This window comes from Ursus maritimus, assembly GCF_017311325.1.
Source record: "Ursus maritimus isolate PB19 chromosome X unlocalized genomic scaffold, ASM1731132v1 scaffold_X1, whole genome shotgun sequence".
NCBI lineage: Eukaryota > Metazoa > Chordata > Mammalia > Carnivora > Ursidae > Ursus > Ursus maritimus.
This window is the reverse complement of record NW_024423319.1, coordinates 85,333,649-85,342,990: the sequence shown is the minus strand read 5'-3', so window position 1 is coordinate 85,342,990 and position 9,342 is coordinate 85,333,649. Positions and strand designations below refer to the sequence as shown.

Sequence of the window (9,342 nt, the reverse complement as noted above, 5' to 3'; positions counted from 1 at the left end):
AGAGAGAGAGATTTCTAAGCACCCTGAATCCGTGGGCTAGGGTAGCCCCCTCTCACCTTCCAAGTCAAATTCTCAGCCCGCATTTGAAAGAGGAGGACATTCTCAATGTGAAACCCCTTTCTCATACTCTGAAAATCAACTCCTCATCCAAAGGGAGGCTTTTATGCACATAGATGGCTTCCTGCAATTCTTTTTTTAAAGATTTTTACTTTTTTATTTGACAGAGAGAGAGAAAGAGCAAACACAAGTGGGGGGGGGTAGCAGTGGGAGAGGGAGAAGCTCTGCAGGGAGCCCAATATGCAGCTTGATCCCAGGACCCTGAGATCATGACCTGAGCCACCTAAGGCAGATGCTTAACCAACTGAGCCACCCAGGCGCCCCCCTGCAATTCCTGACAAAAGATTTTTACTTTTTTATTTGACAGAGAGAGAGAAAGAGCAAACACAAGTGGGGGGGGGTAGCAGTGGGAGAGGGAGAAGCTCTGCAGGGAGCCCAATATGCAGCTTGATCCCAGGACCCTGAGATCATGACCTGAGCCACCTAAGGCAGATGCTTAACCAACTGAGCCACCCAGGCGCCCCCCTGCAATTCCTGACTTTGCAGTTTTGCCCTTTCAGATTGCACCCAGAACTAGATGGAGATAAAGGAGAAAAACATTAGTCATTATACACTCTTACTCATTTTACTTTCCTAAGGATTCATTCTATACCAGATCAAGAATCTCCAGAAAGCCTACTGAAAGTGCATCCCTGGAACCCAAATGCTCACATACTTCTCCCTCCCACCCCCACTTTCAAGTGAAAACATTTGAGAGAAAAAAAAATAGGGGAAGTTACATGAGTAAATTTGTTAGTGCATGAGATCAAATGAAAACAAGGAATTCCCCTCTTGGACTTTAGTGGCCTAATTTAAACTCATAAAACACAAATGACTAAAACTGCTCCCGTCGATTCGTGAAATAAGAAGCAGAAAAAGTCAACTGTGTATTTCAATATTGAGAGGGCCAGGCCTGGAAGATGTGACACTTGGCAGAATAGAAATGAGAAGACCATTTCTGAGACTTTCAGGTTCAGTCAACTTTTATTCTGCTTTTCTGCCAGAAGTTCTTACCCGTCTATACTGGTGAGAGCCCATCTGGATCCAGACTGTGGGTCCAGCTTATCAGGGGAATGAGTGGCCCCAAACATGTCCCCCAGCCCTGTGCCTCAGTGTCCTCATCTATGAAATGGGCATACTCACTGCACCAGTGGTTTGTCTGGAGGATTAAACAGGACAATGCAGGCAGAGCACTTGTGAGAGTGCCTACCTAGAACACGGGGGCGAAGTGGAGGGGAAATGGCGGCCACCATTGCCATCCCTGTTTTCCTTCATCTGATGCAAAACAGAAAGACCTAGAACTTATTAGAACGGATCCGCAGGCTTTGAGACTAAACTGAAGTCTGTTCCCGAAAGGATGCGGGAAGGGAACTCAAGTGTGTTAAGCACCACTAATCCAGTGATCACAGCAGGTGCCTTACACGTGTTCTCTCATTTCACCCGACAGCCCTCTGAGCTAGTTCCGACTGACACTCCACTCTCTAGGGCTTAGGGAAATAAATGGAGTAGTTTACTCAACCAGCAAGGGGCAGAATGAGCTTGAAGCACAGGGCTACTTGTTTCCAAAGCCTGGGACTCTCGGGGAGCAAGCACTTCAATGGGTGCTGTCAACAGGCACCTTCTTGGGGTCAGGGTAACCACTGTCACATACTTGATACTCACTAGAAAATGCCTGGAAGTTCGGAGAGTTTTTTCCCCAGGTGATCAGAACTTTGAAAGCACCCTGGGAAGTTTCTCGCTGGGCCTGTACAAACTCAACTCAGTTGCTCTCATTTTTAAGAACTTTAGTCTCATTCGACGTAGACGTCACACAAATCTGAACTGAGAGAAATCGATGGGCTTTCATTTAAAAAGTCTTTACCCATCTTGCTTTTAGGAGAGGCGGGAAAACTAAAGCATTCCTCCAAGGCCACCACCAGCAATGGGCTTTTAGTAGAATAAATGCTTAAGGAGAATGAAAGTCTTCCAAGGCAGGAAAGGAAGATCCTTTAAGATAACACCTTACCTTGCTTTTCATAAGCAATGACTCCACCTTCTACCTTCAAGTAAGCAGTTACACTTTGTTTTTAAGCAAGGTATTACTTCATTAGGTTGACCACGGGAATGAAAGCACAAGAAGCTATTTTGCTATTAAAATATAACAAAGAAAACCAAAATGTCCCAAATATTATACTTACAAAAGCATATTGTATTCAATTTTATATGCATCTAATCTGTTCCCTTAAGAATTAAAGACAGAAAATCAACTATGTAAGCACTCTAATGATCTAGTTACGTGACTGCATTATTTAGTTAATACGATATATGTATTTTTCATTTTGTGTTTTAGATTATCCGAAATACTTTGGAATGTATAAACCAGAATCAACATAGGATTCAAAGGCAATAGGTTACAGTTGAGAACTTAGGAACTTGAGCTAGGAAATGTCCAAGAATTAGATCACTTACATTCTTTAATGTAATATTTTAGAATTGTTTTATATGGGTCTTTTCCTTAATTTTTCCCTCCCCCCGAAAAAGCAGTACCCAGTAGGTGGGTTTAGCCTGTTAACCCACGGAAACGAGGGTTTCCATGTTTTCACTGGAATCAATATTTGGTATAGTTCCCAAGCTCCCTGTCTAAATTGAAGGCAGTTCACAAAATATGAAAGTATTTTACTTTGCATATCCTCCTTAGTAATCTAAAATAGTCTTGATTTTAAAAATACTCAGCGATTATATTCAAATGTGGCTAGTTTCCTCTCCTGAATGAAGACATCAGTTCTCCAAATACTGATTGCACAATCAAAACTGTTTGTTTAAGAAATTCTCAGGGTTGTGAATATAAAAATAACTAATAAGTAAGAAAACGCAATGCGCAGAGAAACTTTCATCATTGATAGAAGTCTGAGATTGATGGGAGGGAATAAGTTTGAAGATGGAGATCAAAGAGAAGGAAATCGAGGATCCTTAAGTGAGTTCAAAAACTAACATGTCTGCCAGTAATTGACCGAAATGGCAAGCGAATACATAAGTAATACATGAGACGGAGATAAGTGCGAACAAGAAAAATCAAGCAGAATAGAGGGATAGCGAATTTGGGGAGTACAATGGGAAGGCGGCTGTCAGCTTGGCATAAATGAGATTTTTTAGCCCTAGAAATACATAGGTATTAGATGCCTTTTAAACTGTTTTGAAAGTACTGCTAGAAGTATCCTTTTGTGCATTCAGAGTCGTGCAGCCCAAGTTCCCCAGGCTGTCTGAATTCCCCCCAAGGGGCCCCTGCTTTGTCCCAGTGTGCCTCCCAAGCCAGGGAGCTCACTCCCTCCATGGCGACCCAGGCCCTCAGCAGAGCCCAGACCTCCTGCGGGGTTAGGGGTCCGGAAAAGGGTCTCAGAGACTTTCCCGCCTGCCACTCAAGATCGTTTTCCTTGGGGCTGAGGAAAGAGTTGTTTCGTGTGTCTTAATTTTTCAAGATAAAGAAGTCAGGCTGCCCGCTGATGCAGATCAATGCTGGGAAGCCTGAAAAGAGATTAATAGCCTCTCAGCCCCCCGGATCTCCCACACTCCCACCCAGGAGAACCTGGTGTAAGCATGCCACAGCAGGCCCTTGACCATGACCATGGTGGTGGGGTCATCAGCTTCTGATGACACCAGGGCACAGGGTGACTAGGAATCAGGTACATAGCTGACCCGCCCCTCGGACTCAGTCAAGAGTCCCAGGGCCACGTCTCCAGGCTTCTCTCCTACCTGCCGTGGGCTCCTTAAGAGGAGACTCCGGTCAGACTGCTTGCTTCCAAACCTGGGCTCTCCTACTGTGTCACTTTGGGCAAGTTGCGTCACCACTCTGTGCCTCAGTTTCCCCATGTCAAATGGGGATGACGATCACATTGGCGACACCCAGTTTTTGTGAGGATTAAATAAGTGAATATATGTAAAGCATTTTATACCTCTATGTGCCAGGCACTCCTCTGGAGGTCCGTGAGCCACTTACAGCAGTGCCTGGCATAGACTGCAAACTCCATGTGTCTCAGTAATCAGAGGTCCACAAACCCTTATCTGACACTCTGCTGCTGATGATTTGATAAAGATGACGGGGTGACTATTCTACCTATAAAACACTCCCGGGGGGGGGGGTCTGCGCTCCGCCATCAAACACATTACTATTTCTACAGTAAGACATACAAACACTGCTACTAAGTGGGATGAACAGAGACGATAAATAGCCATCGGTGGTCCAGGTCAGGACTTACTACTAAGCTCTTTACATGACAGTCTTTTGGTTTTCAGAGCTTTCTGGATTCAGAAGAGATGGTGGACCTATATATTATAGTAAGTAAGGGGCAAAACCCATTGAAGTCTTCTCTTCCTTTCTGACTTCCGGACGTGGTTAATGACCAAATAAATAGTCAAAAACCACTTAGGAGTGGAAAATAGGAAGCCCTTCAGGCATGGAAAATTCATGACTGCATAATTAATCTATGCCAAATATGATCTAAACAACCCCCTCCCCGCAACCCAAATACAGTGCCCCGAAAGACAGCCAGCCAACCAGTCATCTCTACAAACAGGTCGCAAGTAGTCTCGAAGGGTTTTTCAAAGCCATGTTTGAATACTGGAGAAAAACTTAAGTTTCACCACGATCTTCACAGTACAACCTTATGTTTCCCACAGGAAACAGACAAGCTACGAAATGACAAATAATTGACTTAAAAACGTGTACCTTCAAAGCAAACCGTATCCTCTGCGGCCAGCCTAGAGGAGGTGAGCCAACGTCATGCCAAAGTGGTAAAGTGTCCTGCTACCAAAGGAACGCAGAATGCTCCGCGTTGCATTTTAAGGAAAGGTCTGCAGCTCTCGAAAAGCTGCACAGTAACTGGTTCAAGATGTTCTCACTGCTGGTCAGCACTGGATAAAGGATTTGCACAAACCCATGGAAGCCGCCTTCTCCTGCCTCGTTATTATCCCCATATGTTGTTATTTATCTTCCCCAACTTTTCTGACCCCCTTCCATTTATTTTATCCTGAAGTATCGCTTTGTTCACAACCTGTGTTTACCACTCCCATGGCGATCTGTACACAAAGGCAAGTCAGGAAGACATGAAATGAACGGAGATACTCCTACTGCTTCATGGCTTTTTCCCCTTCTCATTATCCTCCTACTCAATGAGACTGTAGTGGGAGGTCTGAATGACATTTCCAAACCGAGAACTTAAAGCTACATTTCAACACCCAACCCCTCAGTTGTCATAGGAACAACACTAGGAGGCTTATCTGGGTTCTAACAAACAGCCACTTGTTTCACTGACAATTAAAGGTCCCCCCCCTCCAGTCAAATATATACACACAGCCGTATACCTACCTCCAAAAAAAATGCCATTGGACAAAACTGCACACCACGCCAAAATTTAAGAAACAAGCCCAAAGGGAACGTGTTTAGATCCCTGAATATGCAAACATCAGATACAATTTTCGAGACATTATTTTGCCCAGAATCCCTTCAGTTTGTCGTTTCTCAGGCCCACAAAGACATATGCATACCATTAATATCTTTTCAGAGTATACAAAAATATTAATCCCCTCAATAACCCCAAGTGGAGAATTCAGGGCAATGTTATGGTAGTTATTTTACAACATATTTCTGAAAATTAAGAAACTGATAGCAAAAGAGCAGACAGAATTAAAAACACGGAGATTGAAAAGAATTGTTCTGGAATCTACTTTCGGGTATCCATTGTTTCAACCTGCTTCTATTATATTTTTGTCATTCGAAACAATGGCTTCTAAATGGATGAGTAAAACCTAGAAATTACAGAGGCTTTTTTTTTCCATTAAGCATAGCAGTATTTAGCCAGCTTATTAAATCATCATGATTTCGCCCAAGTATTTACATGAAATTCACAATTACTTTGAGCTCTGAATCACTGAACACAAGCTCACAGTCGGATAGAAGTTAGCTGTAAATATCTTAAAGCTCTGTCACCATTTTTCTGCCTTCAAGATTCTACACCCCCCAAATTCAGGGGCTTCAGGGAAACAAATAGCATTTTTCCCCATCCTCAGCCACACCTTAACTAAGTCAAATAACTTGTAATAGTCACACGTTTGGATCACCAGTCTGATTTATTGGACTGCCCTTAACGGCTATGTTCACCTTGCTTTTTATTTACTTCTTTGAAAATAAATCCTTAGGCAAAAGTCTTGAGAACTACTAGTCTGAGAAAAATTGACCAAGAGTTCTCAAAGTGTGTAAGGAAAAAAATAATTAACAGATCCTCCTAGATTCATCCCCCTCCCCTCCAACCTCATCGCACTCCAGTGCCAACAGAGAGAAACTGCAACACTGAGATCCTGTTTTTTATTACACATTTCTCCCTTTCAATTTAACGGAATGGGAAGCAAAAGTCAGACAGACAGAGTCAACTTTCAATTTGGCTTAAGGTCGTTAAAAAAAACAAATAAATAACGCTGTATCCTATATAACCCCAAACTTACCACTCTGTCAATAACAATTTCAATTATATACAGTCACATTCATAAAGGAACATCACCAAAACTGCCTATATAATCACTAGCAGTTAACCAACATTTTTTTTCCCCATTTGATTCTGTAAGTAGACATCACATGATTGCTTCTATTGACCAATAAGAAAACTGGTAAGATCAGGTAGCCTCCCACCCTTCAAATTATATTTTCTTATTCTAGTCCACTTTCCCGGCACAATCATTCTTAAAAAGCCAAATCAAGAAATCAAATATAAAATGCCTAATACAAAACTGTGGTTTTTTACAGTTGGCAAATGAGAATCTATGGTATAGCACACAGGTATTCGAAGCTTTATTGTATCTTTCTGGAAATTTTAAACATAGGGGCAGCTCAGATTCAAGATGACAAAACTGAATTTGTTTCAGAGGAAGACAGACAGACACATGTTCACTAGTAAGAACAGCTAATCACAATCTCTCAAAACAAGACGGACCATTTAGAAATATCCACCCTTTTGTTGTACTCATTGTAATCCAATAAAACAGTCTTAAAAATTCATGACACAAATGTAAAAAAGTCTATTACCAGCTTAATCTGCCCTTCACGATCAGTAGAAAATGTTTCCAATGCATTACTTAAACTTTCATTTTGTAGAGTTCTAACTAAATGCTTGACATCCTTGGGTGGAGGGAGAGATAGAAGAGTGAGCTGAGGAATTCTGAAAGCATCCCTTCAAATACTATACATTCTATTCAGACTAAATGGAAATCTATACCCATGGAATGTCAATGCCCCAACTCTACCAAACAACCCATTTGATTTGTCTCTCCCCACTAAAAAGAACTGGGGGGGAAGCCAATGAGTTATATTACATGTATTTGTCTAAACTGGTAGAGCCCAGCTCATCTTTGTTAATAACCTGGCTTCTTCCCAGCCTTTATGCTATATTCTTGGGTTACTTCTCTCTCGAATTCCTCACCCTGTTTATGTGTTCTCTGGTTCAACACAGTTGTTAGGGGTCTGTGAACAATTTTACAATTCCCACATACACCATATGATATCTATTAGGGAGCGATGCCACTTTTCACTTACCAATTCTGGATAAAGCAGTATTTCCTGGTGACAGAATGCTGCTGCTTCCGTTCGCTAAAACTCCCTCTTCACAGCTTGATAAATCTGATTATAAAATGTCTTTGTTCCAGATCACACAAGGCGCTTTTCCTGCGAAAGTTTTCTAAAGAGTTAACTGCATTTCATTCCTGTTACAAAACGAATAAGAACAAGGGGAGTGGGGGGGGGAGAACAGGGAGTAAGTCCACACAAGTTCCTGGCAAAAAAAAAAAAAAACTTTAGCTGCATTTTTCTGAGTTTAATCAGTAAGCTATATTAAAGTGACAGTTACCGGTTCGGGGAGCCAGAGTTTGATGAAGTCAGCCACAACCAGTGTGGGTGTCTTCCACTGATGTGCGGACCCCAAGGAAGCAGTCACTTGGTCATCTATCACATGTGGTTGAATCACTGGACATCCGCCACCCCCCCTCCCACCTCTGCCTCTGTCGAGCAGCACTCCAGGCAGGAGAGTGGCTGGACACCCGAAGCGGGACCTCTTATAGAGACCCGCCAATTAGCTGCTGACCAATCACAGGCAGCGCCTAGTACCTAAGTCACATGACAGGGCAGTCCCTATGACTGCAGGATTTCTGAATTACTGGGGTTACACAAAGGACACTCATTCAGGAAAAGAGAAAAAAAAAAAGCCATAAGCCGAAACAGAAAACGCCCAGGCTGTGACAACTCCGGCTTTAAAACAGAGAACACCCAAGCTTCACACAGACAGAGAGAAAAGAGCCACAACCAAGCCAGGATGGAAATCAGAGGAATGCCTGGCACATATTAAAAATTAATCCCAAGGCAGAGGCTGAGTTTACAAACCCACTTCAGCTATAAATATACTCCTCCTTCCTCCACGGTCTCCCCAACAATTTTGCATTCTAAACGGCTTTATTATAAAAGGCTCCAGGGAACCTCTCTAAAACTCCTGTAGGAAAACACATAAGAGACATGTAAGTCTCCTCTCTTCCCATCCCCTCAAAATACCGGTGAAGGAGATTCCAAGTTTGCCACGAAGAAGTTTCTTAGCCAAAATGCGTTTCTTTCAAAATGGTTGGGTAACTCCGGCAAAATTAAACAATGTCACGACAAATTTGCAAACGTGTATGGTAACTACCAAATCATATATAGGTCTCCCCCCGCCCCGTGCTCTCTCTCTCGTGTCATCATTTTAGACTGCTCACATCAAGAACATTCTTACTAAGTAAATGAGCTGCCCCCCAACGAACTACCTACCAATCTGTTTTTATTTAAACGCCTCCAATTTATTTCTTAAATATTTATATCCTAGGAAAAATTCAATTGTGAAAACCCCCTACGGTTTCTTTGCCGCCCGCCCCCATGGTACTTACAAATGTTCTTTGTCTGGGTCTGTCAGTTTCCCCTTCCCCCAACATCTGAAGCCAAAACATGGGCTTAACTTCATCCTTCAAACCTAAAGGCCCTATTTTGATCATGCAAGGCTGCAACAGCTCTTTCTCCGAGACAAGCCCAGAACACTGTGCTGCTTGCCATTCCCAATTTATGGAAGGAAGCGTATGTCAAACAAACCAGGTGATGACTCACACTGCCTCCCCCGGCCACATTTTCCCTAGAACGGGAGGGTAGCGTAAGTGGAGCCCTTTTGGATGTGACTCAGTTTTATTAGGCTGGTGATTGTAGTTAATCTG

The 9,342-nt window shown here is 42.7% G+C and overlaps 1 long non-coding RNA gene across 1 annotated transcript in view; it reads right to left on the bottom strand.

The window, feature by feature from the left end:
• LOC103665851 overlaps positions 1 to 8,645 on the bottom strand; it is a 25,175-nt gene extending 16,530 nt beyond the window's left edge. The window contains exons 1-2 of the long non-coding RNA XR_569422.2: positions 7,965 to 8,645; positions 7,655 to 7,821 (exon numbers count right to left, since the gene is read on the bottom strand). This is a non-coding gene — a long non-coding RNA (uncharacterized LOC103665851). The remainder of the gene's footprint in view (positions 1 to 7,654; positions 7,822 to 7,964) is intronic.
• Between the last annotated feature and the right edge of the window lie 697 nt (positions 8,646 to 9,342).